Source organism: Tursiops truncatus, chromosome 10, assembly GCF_011762595.2.
Source record: "Tursiops truncatus isolate mTurTru1 chromosome 10, mTurTru1.mat.Y, whole genome shotgun sequence".
Taxonomy (NCBI): domain Eukaryota; kingdom Metazoa; phylum Chordata; class Mammalia; order Artiodactyla; family Delphinidae; genus Tursiops; species Tursiops truncatus.
Genome location: NC_047043.1, coordinates 82,234,865 through 82,251,498, shown reverse-complemented (window position 1 = coordinate 82,251,498; position 16,634 = coordinate 82,234,865). Strand labels below are relative to the sequence as shown.

Below are 16,634 nucleotides of genomic sequence, written 5' to 3'. Positions count from 1 at the left end.
TCATACTCCCTTTTTAAAATTTTCACGAGCAATATATATTCATTTTAGAAGACTTGGAAAAGACTACAATAAACAAAAAGAAAAAATTATCTGTAATTGAACCACCAGAGAGAAATACACTTAGTATTTTCCTGGACAGCTGTCCAAATTTATTACTAATGTTACTACACACACACAAACACACACACACACACGCACACACACTATGCTCTTCTTTTGTAACCAATTTTTCTTTACATAGTATATTTTGAACAGCCTTTTATATTAAAAATATACTCATCATAATTATTAAGCCTACACAGTATTCCATTACATCAAGAGTATATAAAGTGGTTTTCATAACAACTCCTGGATTTAGAGGTAAATTTTTACTGAGTTTGCAAATACCCAAAACATTTAAGAGAAATTGTATGGACAGTGCATGCACATTTTTCTAGAGAGGGAGGCCACATTTCTTCTCAGATTCTCCAAGGATTAACTAATAATTAAAGAAGGGAAAAAAAAGAGTTGAGTCACCCTATGATATAGCTGTACAAGAGATGTTATGACTATCTAATCAATGCCTTCTTGATCGTTTTGTTTGTATCCAGTTTTCACTGTTATAAACAGTGCCGTAAGTAAATTTAGGAGTTTTCAATTCCGATGCTCAGGAAAACATGAAAGGTATGGAGTACTGCGATATTATTGAGACTCTTTGTGTTGAAAAACAGGTGAATGTGCTGCAGTTCAAACATCTATGCAGAAGACATTTTCTTAGAGTCATCAAAGTAGAGATTAGAAACTCCCAGACACTGGAACCCGACAAGCTCAATTACACAAAGTCTGTCACTGGCTGCCGAACCTAAGACAGTGATCGGCAGAATAAAAGCAGAAAATTCAGAATAGGAAATGAGAGAGAAGAAGACAGGAACAGCTCAGCCATAAAAGAAAAAAGAATGAAATAATGCCATTTGTAGCAACATGGAGGGACCTAGGGATTATCATACTAAGTGAAGTAAGTCAGAAAAAGAAAGACAAATGTATGATATTGCTTATATATGGAATCTTAAAAAAGAACACATATGAATTCATTTACAAAACAGAAATAGATTCACAGAGAGAGAAAACAAACTTATGGTTACCAAAGTGGAAAGGGAGGGGGGATAAACTAGGAGTTTGGGATTAACATATACATACTAATATATAAAAGAGATAACCAACAAGGACCTACTATATTCCACAGGGAAATATACTCAATATCATATCTTGTAATAAGCTATAAGGGAAAAGAATCTGAATCACTTTTCTGTATACCTGAAACTAATACAACACTGTAAACCAACTATACTTCAAAAAACAAAAAAAAAAAAAGGAAGAAAAGAAAAGAAAATGGGAAAAAAAGATAGGAACAGGATGGGGAAAAAGAAGGACATTAGTGTAGTGAACATCAGTTTTTTGATTGAGTCAGCCTTCCTTCCTTTTTTCCTTCTTCTCTTAAGAGCACCTCCCTTCCCCTTTGGGGAACTGCCCCACCTCCATCACATGTGGTATTGGTACATCTGTCAATCAACAGTACCCAACTCCCTCTGGTCAAAGGAGTGAACTGCTGACCCAAGCTACACCAAAAAGCTTCTCTCATCCAGAAAGCTGAATCTCCTACAGAAACCCCAGGAGGGAAGACCACTGGAGCTGAGTCATCTGATAGCAGTACCCTACAAAATCAACCCATGGGTTCCTGCTACAGAGATCTCCCAAGGACCGCTGGTTCCTGCCCTTCCCCAGACATGATTGTTCAACTCTTCCTTCTGGTCTCCAAGTCCCACAATATTATTCCAGTTAGTTCCTTCTTTTTGCTTTACTTGGTGAGAGTCAGTGTCTATTGCTGGCAACAACAAAAACACAAGTCCTAATACAGTTAGAACTAGACTCATAGGTAGAATGAGAACATACGGCCCACCCCTTGATTTTTGTTGTTGTTTAAAACACACACACACACACACACACACACAAACACACCAGGTCCAATAATGCCAAGATATCTGGCTAAGGTCTCACAACTGCTGGTGACAGAGGCAGGACCAGGCACAGATCTGTGCTCAATAGAATATAAAAATCTTAAGAACAGAAACAGGATCTTGTTTCATGGTGAGAACCCCATCCTTAAAACAGTGGTGTGCACAACCTAGGTATTCAACAAATGATTGCTGTTACCGTTGTGTAGTCATTTTTTTTGTTTCCTGGCTTAAAAATAAGGAAACGTGTCCAGGATACACTGTTAAATAAAAAAGGCACTTCACAAAATGCTATGTATTGTGTGATCTTACTTTCATAAACTTAAAATGTACTTTAATATTTATAATTGCATTGTGTAAAAAAAATGATCTGGAATTAGGTTCCCCATCCTAACTGTTAAGAGTGGTCATCTCTGGCAGAAGAAAAGAAGTAAGCAATTTTTTTATGTTTCAGTGTAATGTGAATTTTTTTGCAGTTTAAATATATCACTTTTGTGATAAGAAAATAATTGTTTAAATTAAGGAAAGGGAATGAAGGGAAAGAAAGAGAGAAAAAAGGATGAAAAAGATATAAAGGAGGGAAGTAAAAAGGAGGAAGCAGAAGGGGATGAGAAGGCAGAAGGACAGTGACACTCCCTGTGGCACTCTTCCATGGATTCCTTGGTGATCCTCAGGACAGTTCACCAGTATTCCATTTTCCTTCTTCCAGGCACATGGTAAGACTGAACTTCCCATAGCCTTGAAGTTAGACTTGGCCATGTGTCTTGGTTTGGCCAAAAAAATGTGAATGAAAGCAAGTCATGTCACATCCCGGCAGAAGCCTTTAATGGTCAGTGATCTGTCACATTTTCTTCCCTTATCTACAGTAATCACTGATGGTAGAGACTCCTTATGGCCTGGGTCCCCGAGTGAGGATGACAAGAAACACAGCCTCCCGCCAGCTCCGACCCATGATGGACATGGAGCATAAGTGAGAAATAAAGTTTTATTTAAGCCACTGAGATTTAGGGATATGTATTTTTATAACCTCAGCATATCATGGGGTATATCTATCCCAGAGCTAGATACCACTGTCTCAAAAGATCTCTGTTATGGACTGAATGTTTGTGTCCCTCCCCTACCTCAAATTCATATGTTGATGCCCTAATCCTATCAGATGTATATTTGAGATGGGGCATTTGGGAAGTAATTAGGTTTATATGAGGTTATGAGGGTGGGGACATTATGATGGGATTAGTGCCCTTCTGAGAAGAGACACCAGAGAGCCCTCTCTCCACCTCTCTCCACTATATGAGGATGCAGCGAGAAGGCGGCCATCTGCAAGTCAGGAAGAGAGTCCTGGTAGAAACCCAACCAGGCTGGCACCCTGATCCTGGACTACCCAAGTCTCCAGAATTGTGAGAAATAAATTTCTGTTGTATAAACCACCTAGTCTATGGTATTTTGTTATGGCATCCCAAGCTGACTATTACAATCTCCTACAGAAAGTCAATGCTGTGTCAGTGTTAACCATAGAGCCCGGGACTATTTCTCTAGCATTGTTTATGTGATTCTCTCTCTCACCCCATGCATCACCACCATGACCACCCCATTCTGCTGAGCTTATACAATTCTATTAGAAGTTATCTGAGTATTTCATGATGCTACAGCTATATTTTTCGCTCTCTTTTGTACGCCACCAGCCCCTTTTTTCTCTAAGAAGCTTTCTTGGACTATTCCATCCACCCACATACAAGTCTAACCTAGATCTCTTTCCTAAAAGTTCTCGTCCCACCCAGGGCTTTTCATTTTGCACATTTTTTGTTTGTTTGGTTAGTTGTTTGGTTTTCGAGGATTTTTTTTAGTTAAAAAAAATTTTTTTTTAACTTTTGGGATAATTTTACATTTACAGAAAAGTTGCAAAGATAGTACCGAGGGTTTCCACATCACATTCACACAGCTTTCCCTTATGTTAACATAGCCATGGTATATTTGTCAAAACTAAGAAATTAATACTATTAATTAAACTATAGTCTTCATTCAGATTTTCCCAGTTTTCCTACTAGTGTTCTTTTTCTGTTCCAGCACCTAATCCAGGATACCACATTGAATTTATTCATCAAATATCCTTAATCTCCTAAAGTCTGTGACAGTTTCTCAGCCTTTTTTTTTTAAGACCTTATAACTTTTGAGGCGTACTGGACAGGTTTCTTGTAGGATGTCTCTCAATTTGGGTTTGTCTGCTGTCTTCTCAGAGCTAGTCTGGGATTATGGATGTGGGGAAGAATACCACAAGGTGAGGTAAGCTTCTCATCATATCATATCAGGAGTATATAATATCAACATGACTTATCATTAGTGATGTCAACCTTGATTGTTTGGTTAAGCTGATGTCTACCATATTTCTCCACTGTATAGTTACTATTTTTCCCTTTCCATATGTTTTTCTTTGGAAGAGGCACCAAGTCCAGCACACACTCTAGAGGAGGAGAATCAAGGTCCACCACCATCTCGGGTGCTCTCTCTCTCTCTCTCTCTCTCTCTCTCTCTCTCTCTGTCTCTCAGCTCTTGGGGGAGTCAGCTGCCACGTCAAGTAAGCAACAAAATGGAGAGGATCATATGGCAAGGAAATGAAACCTCCTGCCAACAGCTACACGAGTGAGTTTGGAAGTGCATTCTCCAGCCCCAGCTGACATCTTGACTGCACACTCATGAGAGATCCTGAGTCACAAATATCCAGCTAAATCAGTCTCAGACTCCTGAACCTAGAAACTATGTGAGCTATTAAATGTTGGTCATTTGGGGGTGATTTGTTGTACAATAAGAGATAATGAATTCACCAGGCAATACTTTCACCTCTTTTTCTTTGGCTTTTCTCTATATATCTTCTTTGTTCTTTGTTCTTTGTTCTTCCTCTCTTTTCACGTAATTCCTCAACTTCATGCCCTTGGCTGAAATAGCCACTTATATCTTCCTAGGTAATATCTTCTTGGTTCAGGGCATCAGCCGCCCTGAAAAGCAGTCTGTCAGTTGTAAATTCTAGGGATAGAGAAACCCACTGGCCCTAAATGGGTCATGTGACTGACCACTCTGGTCCAATTAATGTGGATGAAGTCAAGTTGTAGAAACACAGCTACCTGGGGTCCAATCCTCTGCATGTATGGAGAGGGGCAATTGTCAGAGGAAGAGGGTTAAAATGGGCCTGGCAGACACACCACCAGTATCCAACTCTAAATGCCTCACACACTCAAAGGAGTGAAAGACGTAAGTGTTCTGCTGGACCCCATATTCAGGAACTGATGGTGAGATGGAAATGTGGAGAGTTGGGGAACCTCCTCAGGATCTTCCAAAACAGGCTACACCTACATTCATATGGCTGGACTGATTCCACCTAGAAATGGCAGGAAGGATAATATTTTTTTAAACAAGGGGTAACCTTAGAGACAATGTGTGAAATGTAGCATGTTATGTTATAAACCATGGAGTTCATGGCTATGTAATCCCAGTCTCCATGAATATCCAGGGATATTTTCAGCCCAAAACTCAGTGAGTCTTTGATTTGTTTGTCAGTAAGGTGATAACTCTTACAAGGATTGGTTTAATAATAAATACACCGTGGGTGAACTCAAGGCAAAGCGTGAACAAAGGAACAAGTGTCAGAATGAGTTAATACTATGCTTGGACGGAGTTTCCTTAGGGTTTCCAGATGTTGAAGACGTCTAGCTCACTTTACTAGTTTGTGTCTAGCAATAGCAGAATGTTAATGGCCAGTACTGTTGATATCTACCTCTCTGCCATGAGGCAATGGAAGTGGCAAAAGCTGTGTCACAAAGTAACAGTCTACAAGTAGATATAATTTCTGACACTGCATAGATGAACTAAAATTAGCTTTTACAATGTAGAAACTGCCTGGGATTTTCAATCGCTTTGATATTTTAATCTAGATGTGATTAATACACACACACACACACACACACACATCGAAGTAACTGGGAAAGTAATTACATATGCAAAATTCAGCAACCATCATCAACACAGGTTGTGTGCATTTATTTCAATGCTATTTAAAATATCCTTGAGATTAAGGATACAAAGTGAATCCCTTTCGAGTGCAAAGTTATCTTGTTCAGTTCACAGCTAGCCTCCTGCTTAATCATTCCCTCCAGATTCGGTAGAAAGGGCTGATCACGTCAATAATCAAGATTTGCTCAAACAAACCCCCCGCCCCCCAAAATCTTCTCAGTCATCAGGTTGTCGCTGGAAAACATGAGACATGAGCTGCAGAGTTCTATGAGTTTAAAAATATCTCTTTTACTTTTTTTAAGCCCGTTCTCTTGAATTTGACTATGGAATTTCAGTGCTCTTCTTCTCATAGCTCTTATCTTTAGAGAGAGAATCACACCTCAAACAGAGGCAATAATACACATCTACCACAAGGATAAAGCTTTACAGAGAGGGAACACCTAGGAGACACCAGAGATGACATTGCGCAGCTTATACGGTTGGGCCCTTGTTGGTCCTGTGCCTTTTTGCTCTCAGCTCCATTCCTTAGGGAATGACATTCCTCAGACTCGCTCTGTTGACTGCCTCTGGCTTTCAGGCAGTTTGGCCAATGGCAGGCATTGATGCAAGACTGAAGGACAAGAAGAGGGCAGAAGCTGCTTACTTCCTCTTTACTCTCTGCTTCACAGGGTACCTCTGAGATGGTTGTATCTGCTTTGTAGCTTCCTTTCTGCAGGCTAGCCCGTCTCTTCCCGACCCCAGTTCCTGCCCGGCAGCTTCCAGCATATGGGCCCAAACACTGGGCTTTGCTAACATATCAAATAACTTATTTGGAAACTTCCTCTCTCCAGTCCTAGGGCTGGGACTAGCTTCCCACTATTTCTAATCTCATGTCCCCTGTATCACTTTTCAGCTTTTTCATCACCTGTGTAACCAACCCTTTATATTAATTCCTCCGTTTGAGACACCTAGAGTAATTGCAGTTTTCTTGTCTGGACCCTAAATGACACACAAAACCAACACACACGCATTCAAAAGTCAAAAGTAACAAAACTGTATGATTAGATGAGTAAATTGAATAGTCCAAAAAGTGTTCACAGAAGGCAGAAATCAGAGAAGCCTAGAGATTAAGTTTTTCTATGGCTCATCACAGTTCCCAGTGTGACCTTTCTTCTACATCCTGACCTTACAGCTTTAGTGTCTACAAAGAGTAGCTTTTCCTCTTAGTATCATCCAGCCGAAGTTCTGAGGACTTATCAAGTTATGTCATCCTTGACATAGGATGCTGGTTTCCCTTACGGTCCAGTCAGCCCTGGCCCCAAAGGACTGAACACAACAATAATGCTAGCTGATATGCACTGAACATTAATTCTGCGTAAGGAAACTTTTATCAGTTATCTCATTTATTTTACAACACAACTTCATAAGGTAGGTGCTATTATTATTTCCCTTTTTAAGATGGGAACTTTCAGGCTTAGAAATTAAACATGCTGTCTCTGAACATGGTTGCCTACTGCTGCATCTTCTGTGAGGATTGCATCTTCACTGGCCCTGTTCCTCCTAGAAGGCCCAAGGAGGAAAGGTTCTAGTAGATACTGAGAACAGAGGAGGGAGCGTGGCTGTGGATAATCTTGCAAATCAGGTCCAGGAGGAACATTTAAACATTCATTAGATACTCTGTTAAGGGAATGATATTAATATAAAGCATAACCTTTGTAGTTAGTGGCAACTGATTCAGTTTGGATTTTTTTAAAGAAAGGCCTTGGCCTGCTTCTAGAGGGATCTGAACACCTTCTCTTACTTAAAATGAACAGTATCGATATTGTGTTCAGAGTCTCTACATGAGCACAATTTTTTGAAGCCCATTGATAATTCCTATCATTAAAAAAAAAAGGCAGAGTTAACAAATTTAGAAATTGAATAATCACACCCTCCCAAAGCAAACTCATTACCATCTACCTCCACCTCCATATAAAAGGTATAGAAAAACAATTTGAGTTATTTTTACTGGATGCCTAACCACAGCCCAATGCATTCCAGTGATCTTTCCTGCATATCACGTTGAAAAGAGTAAATATGCAATTTTCACACAGAGTGATGGATAATATCATCTTCCTGTACAGATATCTGCTAAGGTTTTTTAAAAAATTTAATTACACCTGTTCAAAGTTAGGACCTCTGGGCTTTTCACTGAGTCAGCAAAAAGCAAAATTGAGCCCACAATCCAAAATCCCCTAGACACAGACACACACACACACACACACACACACACACACACACACATCCATTTACACAGGTGTATGCATTGATTTGACTCCCTTGTTGGAAGGGAGAAAGTGTAAACCTGTACATCTACCCAAGGATGAGGATCTGATCTGCAGAATGAAGGATGAAATGAAGAATTTAAAAATACGCCCATGGGCTTCCCTGGTGGCGCAGTGGTTGAGAGTCTGCCTGCCGATGCAGGGGACACGGGTTCGTGCCCCGGTCCGGGAAGATCCCACATGCCACGGAGCGGCCAGGCCTGTAAGCCATGACCACTGAGACTGTGCGTCCGGAGCCTGTGCTCCGCAACGGGAGAGGCCCGCGTACCGCAAAAAATAATAATAATAATAAATAAGTAGATAAAAATAAAAATACGCCTAATGAGAACAGCAACCTCTTATCAACCTTGGCTGTGCAGAGCTACAGATCGTCCAATGAAGTAGATTAAGGAGGAAGTCACGTGGCCACCACTGACATTAAGCCTCTAGAGACCTGCCAGCTCCAGGGAGCAGAGCATTCTTGCAGAAGGATGGAATTCCAGGTTGGAAAATAGGGAAACACACTTTAATACTTTGTGTATATAAAAAAAGAAAGGAAAAAGTACCTTTTCTCACCCCTGTAAACAGGAAGTCTAATTAAAGTGTCAGGCGTCAACTTGAGCATCTTTGGTTTAGAATTTGAATGCAATAATGTGCCATTTTATACCATGAGGAGGAATTCTGAGAAAGGTAGAAGGTGCATCTGAATCTGGTTTACTTTCAAAATTCAAATTAATTTCCTTAATTTCCAAATTTTATGGTGTTGTGAACAGAACACTATTGGAAAATCTAGGCTTACCTCTAACTCTGCAGCCTTGGGCACATTATTTGATTTCAATTTATAAAATGGGCATATTAACCCTTGCCTTATAGACAGGGAAAGTGCTCAGCCGTTATGTTCTGGTATACACCAGTGTGGCTATACCAAATGTTAAAATATTTAGATATTTTTTCAGTGACTGGTACAGAACTACATCCCTTGACTCATGCCTGATAACTGTCCCCAAACTGCTGTCCTAGACACCCAGATTTATTTCTCAGAATAAATGGACTGGACCTAGACCTGGACTGGACCTAGACCTCTTCAGCAGCTAAGGAGTTGAAGCCTGACCCTGCAGAGAATCCCTGAGGCCCTGCTCCACTGCCAAGGCCAGTGTGGGCCTTGATTGGTCAGTGGTGCTCATAACAATACTGGTTATCAAGTATTTTGAACACGACCTTCACAGGGTGGCGTGGAAATGGAATGGCATCATGCATCAGGATATGCATTAGAAATCATTCAACTCTCTGCACGTGTTACTGTCCTAGAGAAAAGCTACTTGTTGCACAAGCTCACACTCATGAGTATCTGCTACATTAGAAGAATAACTTGGACTTTTAACTTCCAACCCAGTGACATCTACAGATAAGGCATTATTCATTTCGTAAAGTCATATAAGACACAATCATAACCTTCAAGAAGGTTATGATTAGTCTAGTCCCGAGACTAATTTGAAGACAGGACATAGGAGCCGATCTGAAAGAGCTCCCAATGGCCAAAGTTAAAACAACTGAGCAACAAGATAAGTAACAACAGCACTGGATTATAACCCAAAGAGTAACATAAATATTTATGTGTCCATAATGATATGAAAAAAATGAGAAATAAATAATTAGGGAGAAGAAATACATCTTCCTTACAGAAGAATCCTAAGTAATATATATTAATATCCCCTTCTCAACTAATACCGCTCCCCTAGATTGTCCACTTTGGAGACTATTTTACTCTAGGATGATGGTTATTTGGGTGCTGTTGAGTATTCAATCTCTCCCTCTTTTACTTAATCACTCACACTTTCTGAGTAGTATTTTTACCTCTCCTGTGGAGGGATTCTCCATTATTTGTAATTGTGGGGCTGGTAGAAAAGGATGGCTATTCCCAGAAGCTACCTCTCACTGCTGTTTCCTAAAACAGAAACAGAAGAGATCAAACGTTGCCCTCCCCACCACATATACACGACCTATCTCACACTTTGAATCTCACACGCATGATGCAAAGATGGTGGAAACCATTGGAGGTTGAAAATCTGGTGGTGTCTTGACCAGACCTAAGCTACAGCTCCTGCTGCCAAGCCTCTGAAATTTCCTTGCTTTCTGTTTTCCAAGCCTGTTTTTCTAGCCTGCTTTTAATTCTGTAAGCCCTTGATCTCCTTCCAATTGATTCATTCCCTTTTTACTTAAGATAGCTGCTGTCTATGTCTGTTGTCTGCAAGCAAGAAGCTGACAAACAAAGTTCTTTTATTTGTGTTTATGCATCCAGCTAGCACAGTTGTTCTAAACTTCAGTGTGTCTCAGAATCACTAGGAGTGCTCATTAAAAATGCTCCACTCCCAGAGAGCTCATCTGGTAGGTCTGAAGCAGTGCCCAGATCTGATTTGAGTAAGCATTGAAAGCACAATGTTTTTACTTGCTGGTCTCTGCTGCAGTGTTTTGAGCACTGTATATGGGATTCACTGACCTACCCTCTTGCCTAATACAGAGCCTGGCTGGCACAGAGTAGGATCACAGGAAAGTACTTTTAGACACAACATTCATCCTTAGTCCCACCAGCACTCCCAGGTGAATGCAAAACCACCTTCACTTTTAACTGCTCCCTCATCTTAATGGTAGACAGTATAATCTCAGAATTTAAAGCCTACTGTGTAATTTTTAGGTTATGATAGCCACATAAAATAAGGTAAAATGAAACAGGTGAAATTAAATTTAATGATCTATTTGTTTAATCCAATATATCTAAATTATTACCATGTCAAGATGTAATCAATAGAAAACCTTTATTAACGAGATACTTTACTTTCTCTTCTCTACGAAAGTGTGTGTTTTCCACTTTCAGCATATCTCAACACAGATCTCAACTCAGGTCTCAATAGCCATGTGACAAATGGCTGCCAGTTGGACAGCACAGCCCTATATACAGTATACCTCTCTTAGGTATACGTAGAACACATTAGTTCATTAAAAGCTCTGAGAAATTCTATCTTAAGATTCTATCCTAAGAAGACCTACTTAACTTTCCTTATCTCATTACTTCTCAAACCCATCTGACCACGGAGCACACTCACACACACACACACACACACACACACTGATTCTGGAACACCTATGTAAATCCTACAGAATTAGTCCTTCCGAAAACATTTGTTATAAAAAATAATATATGCGTATGTATAACTGAATCACTTTGCTGTATACCTGAAACACAACATTGTAAATCAACTAGTGCAATATAAAATAATTTTTTTAAAAACTTAAAAACACACTTTCTTTTGACCATTCCAAAAGGAAATCACTACTTAGATATAAACCTATGCAGTAGAATCTAGATAACATGGTGAGGGTGTGCATATGAGGAAATGTATGTATGAGGGTGTACGTGTGGTGTCTAAGAGTATTTGTGAGTTTATATGGGTGAGAGTGTGCATGTTGTATTGTGAGAGTGTGTATGCTTGCTGGAAATTGTCAAAAGAATTTTTTAAGAGTAAAACTGAAATGCGTTATTTTTTCTGTCATGATAGTTTCTAAGGTAAAATGTTATTTAATCTCTTTATTTCCTCATGAAAATTACATTCTTTAGATGAATATTTTAAATTTTTAGTATATTTTTTCTTAACTCTTAAAGATGAACCAAAGAACAACTGCTTGGGGGAAGGAGGAATTGTAGCATGACTTTCTTTCTGCTTTTTGTAGTTGGAGTAAAATTAATATAGTTAAGGTTAGCTGGAGAAATTTCAGGAGTTACACATTTGACAAAAATAATAGTTAAGAAGCATATACTGAAATTCCTTATATTTCATGGTTAGAATGATACAGTATCTTTAAGAACTGGGTTTCAGTCAAATGTTCCTTCTTATTTTTTTTTTTCTTCTTATTTTTAATATTTAAACCAAAAAAACCCAAAGCGCTACCACTTCTCAGACAAATCCTGAATCATCTTCCCAAATGCAGAACGTTATAAACTCAACTGTTTTTTTATTACATAGAGTTAGGAATATACTCCCCCCCAACCCCCGCCAAATATGATGAAGCAACTCCCAGGGGAAGGAAGGACTTTGAGTATCCCGTGTGGAGTACGTCCTTAGCTCAGTACATACGATGGGAATGAAGGTCCCTGAGATATTCATTAGTGCTAATGGGAGGGTTGTGGCCAAGGCACGTAAAAAGTGTGCAGCTTTGGAAGTGTCAGATTATTCGGAGAGGACAACTAGCATCTGAGTGATCAACACCCTTAGCATTTGTCGTTTGGGGACCTCTTCTTTTTCAGAGAGTGTCTTCCTGTCGTTTTCAGTTGGTCTTCACATCACTTTTTTGAAAGCAGAATACTTTTCCAGAGATGGATAAAATGGTAGATTATTTTACTATAATTACCAGACTGGCCAAAAGAACTGAAAGTTCTTGAGTCTTTTCCTTATTCCTTTCAGATTCAGAAGGTAGGTTTGGAAACAATATGTGGTGTCATTAAGGAACCAATAGCAGAATCATTTGGACTTTGCTTTAGAAAGTCGATGACAAAGATGACTCTCTGCCAAGCACCTTGATTGATCTCTAGAGTCTAGATTTGGTGGAGACCGCTGCTGGCAACACAAGGTTGGACCAGATGACACATATGATGGGACACAAAAGTACACATTAAGCCAAGTGTTCATGTTCCGATACTGCCTCATGACTCATGATGTGACCTTGAATAACTTCTCTAACACAGCTGCCCTAATGGGTAACATGGTAACAAATTCATCCTTCACAGAGTATTGAAGCTCTGTGAATTAGTATATATAAGCCAAACCTAGAATTGTCCTGGTGCTGTTTATTACTCAGATATTCAGATTTGGAAGCAGGGAAAGACACTCTATCCCACCACATATTTAATAACACGACAGAGAATCTTAAGCACTTTGTAAGTACCTCCAACCACGATGACTGTTTAGAGTCTTATGTGTTTTGACAGTTGTGTCAATGACCTTAGCCTTTAATGGGAATCAACTACAACAGATATGTCTAAATGACCAATGGTTGGCCCTCGATGGAATAAAGGATGCTTTTCAATAACCTAAGTGATTTGGCCTGTGTAGTTCTGTACACATGATGACACAAATGAATTCAAAATAGGAAGATTCTTACATCGTGAGTTTGAGGAAAAAAGCAGCTAGAGACTGAAACTGTATTATCTAACATTGGAAATAAGTCTGTTTCTTTGACGGCATAGCAGATGAAGCAACTAACTTTAGGGGCTCTTTTGTGCAAACATCTTTCTTTGAAGTAAAGGGAACTGCTCATTTTTTGTTTGTTGGGTGGATGTGTGTGTGTCTGTGTGTGTGTGTATCTGTGTGTGTGTCTGTGTTTGCAGTGTACACTGATTGAGTTTGCTTATGCTACAACTCTGTTATAAAAACCTGGAGGTCAAGAACTGTGTTTTTAATACCCACGACATAGGAATAAGTATTTAGAGGGTGCTTTTTCTTTTTTTCAAACATAGACTTTTTTTATACAGCAGGTTCTTATTAGTTATCCATTTTATACATATTAGTGTATATATGTGCTTATTAACTGTTTTGTTGTTAGTGCGGTAACTAATTGTAGCTTTTAATGTAATTACTGATTAGAACAGCTTTGAGCCATTGAACAGAAATATGTTGGATCAGTGCTCTGGAGTCCTGGACAAATACTTAGAAGGGTTCCTATCACGGTCTTCCTAGATCTTGATTCTGAGTTCTTCCTCTCATCTCACTGCCCAAATTCAGGCTAACGAAGTTCCTATCCCTCTCTCCCCATCCAGCCCTGGCCAGTGGCCATGATGAGTCTGTTGGGAGGCAGACACCAGCAACCTCGTCTGTCTGCTACTGCCTAAAGTCTGGTCTGGTCCACACTGCAATTCCTCACTCTTCCTTTGTGACTCCATGGTCACACCTGTGATTTCAGGTATCTAGTTCCACAGGCCATTGTGAAACCTACTCAGCTCTCTTCATTTGCCAAGGTGGGGTGTGCTGACCATGGGAATGTGAACCACAGACCTCCAAGAGCAGGGAGGACTATTCACTAAGCCTCAGCTGCTAGGTCTGACGTGCATCACTGTGCTTGGGCTGAGGCCACGCTTCCACTGGCCAGGGACTGACTGTCGACGGATACTGAGGTAGGCCCATTCCTGGAGGGCACAGAGCTCCTCTGATGGGTGACTTCAGCTTGAGAACTCTTGATGGCCTTGCCAAAGTTTCCTTAGAACTGCACTTAGAACTTTTCTCTCTTTTTCATTGGGAACAGATTTGCAATGAGGTAGGGGAGAGGGTCACCCAGCCTCTCCATTTTCTCTCACAGCCATTTCCCCTAATCAGTTTTGTACAGTTAATCCTGTGTTAGCATTTGTTTCTGCAAGGACCCAAACTAACATATTGAAGCTGGACTTTTATACTAGGAATGGCAAATCGTATACAGGGATATCAATCCTATGAGGAATTCTGAAACTGGAACAGCCCTTCAGAGTTGTCCCACTGCCCCAGTGGTATGGCTCTTAGAGCCCTGTGTTGAGAAGGATTCTGAAGTAACAGGGTTTAGGCAAATGTGCTGCCACTCCTCCTTTCTGTGCCCATGACAGACATTGCTAATTGACCATACCTATGTATGGAATAGAGCAGTGCTGAGTTAGCAATCAGCCATCAGCACAAGCGCTTATGGATGCCAGGCACTTGTCATTATGTTTCAGACCTGCCTGCAGAACCTAAGTGTGAAAGTGTTGTATCGTGATGGTTTGATTTTAGGAAGTTCAGTCTTTTATCAGGATTCCTTTGTCAAGGTTTTCTAGCAACTCCCAGGGAATGCTTGCATGTTCTATGAGTCTGTGCTGGTTGATGCATGCCGTCTCCATCAGTCATCCAGCTCTGCATCTTTGCACTCCCCACTTGTCACTATCACGATGGAGCACGCCATTTTCTACCACTTCTAACTTTTTTATTAAATAACTTAAAAAAACTTTTTTATTATTATAAATGCTTTATTTATTTATTTATTTAACATAGAGGAAGCTTGGTGGTGAATATGTAGCCATTTGATGTTTTTATGACTAAGAGTTAAAGCTCAGGCTCTCTTTCTTATAGAATGTAAATGTGCACCAACACATGTATATGTAATTGTTATCAAAATTACACTTAGTCACTAAAAGAAGATTCGCTATCTGAACTTTCTTCTGTATTTTTTTCACCTTCACCAACACGCACTGGACCATCTGGCCTCTGAAGAAAACCTGGGTCTAGTCCTTCCGATATCATTTTGTTTCTTATTGCTGTCACTGGAACACCCACTTGAACCATTTTGAGGTATCTGGCATATCTTGGATCCTTGACTACAGTTAAGATATTTTCTGGTGTTACTTCACTTTCCTGTGTCCAGAGTCTTGTAAACTGCTGTGATTGCTCTGAAGTGGTTTCACAATGTGTTTCATTTGTGATCCTAGTTACACTTATAAGAGATACTTCAAATGTGACATCATCTAGCCCTGGGATAGACATCAACTTTGCATCTAAAATATTGAGAGTTGTTTCAATTTTCTGGATACGAAGAGAAAGGTCTGCCAGTTTCTCCTCACAAACTGTAGAGAAGTGGTTGAGGAACCATACAATATGCACCACAAATTGGTTTAGAAATGCCACCATTCACCATTCTTCTTTTTTTTTTTTTTGTGGTACGCAGGCCTCTCACTATTGCGGCCTCTCCCGTTGCGGAGCACAGGCTCCGGACACGCAGGCTCAGCCGCCATGGCTCACGGGCCCAGCTGCTCCATGGCATGTGGGATCTTCCCGGACCTGGGCACGAACCCGTGTCCCCTGCATCGGCAGGCAGACTCTCAACCACTGCGCCACCAGGGAAGCCCCGCCACCATTCTTTTTATGCCTGACCCCATGAGAGGAAGCCCATCCTCATCCATCTCCTCAGCAGGCGGGGGACCCCATAAATTTTGTATTTAGTGAACACATGCACATAACCTTAAAAGTCTAACATAAGCAGTCCTTAAAGGTTTATAATTTTAAAAGTTATTCCTTGCACTGACCTTCATTTCTGTCCCCCAGAAGCAATGCCTCCTTAACTCTTCTAGCTACCTCCCCCAGTATTGACTTCCTTATTTCTAAAATTTTGCATATACTAAGGTATCCACTGACTTCTCTACATGCTGCATAAGGACTTAGACCATCACCATGTCCCACCATTTTCCTTTTTCTCCATAACACTCCAACATAGTCATATGTTTTACTAAATCAATACTCCATGTTTACATTTTTATGATTTTGCAAATACTATTCAATTCACTAGAATTATGCTTCCTTTTGTGTCCAAACAT

General features: G+C 40.1%; 1 pseudogene; it reads right to left on the bottom strand.

The window, feature by feature from the left end:
* Positions 1-15,447: 15,447 nt before the first annotated feature.
* LOC101339836 (WASH complex subunit 3-like) lies at positions 15,448-16,223 on the bottom strand (annotated as a pseudogene).
* Positions 16,224-16,634: the final 411 nt, after the last annotated feature.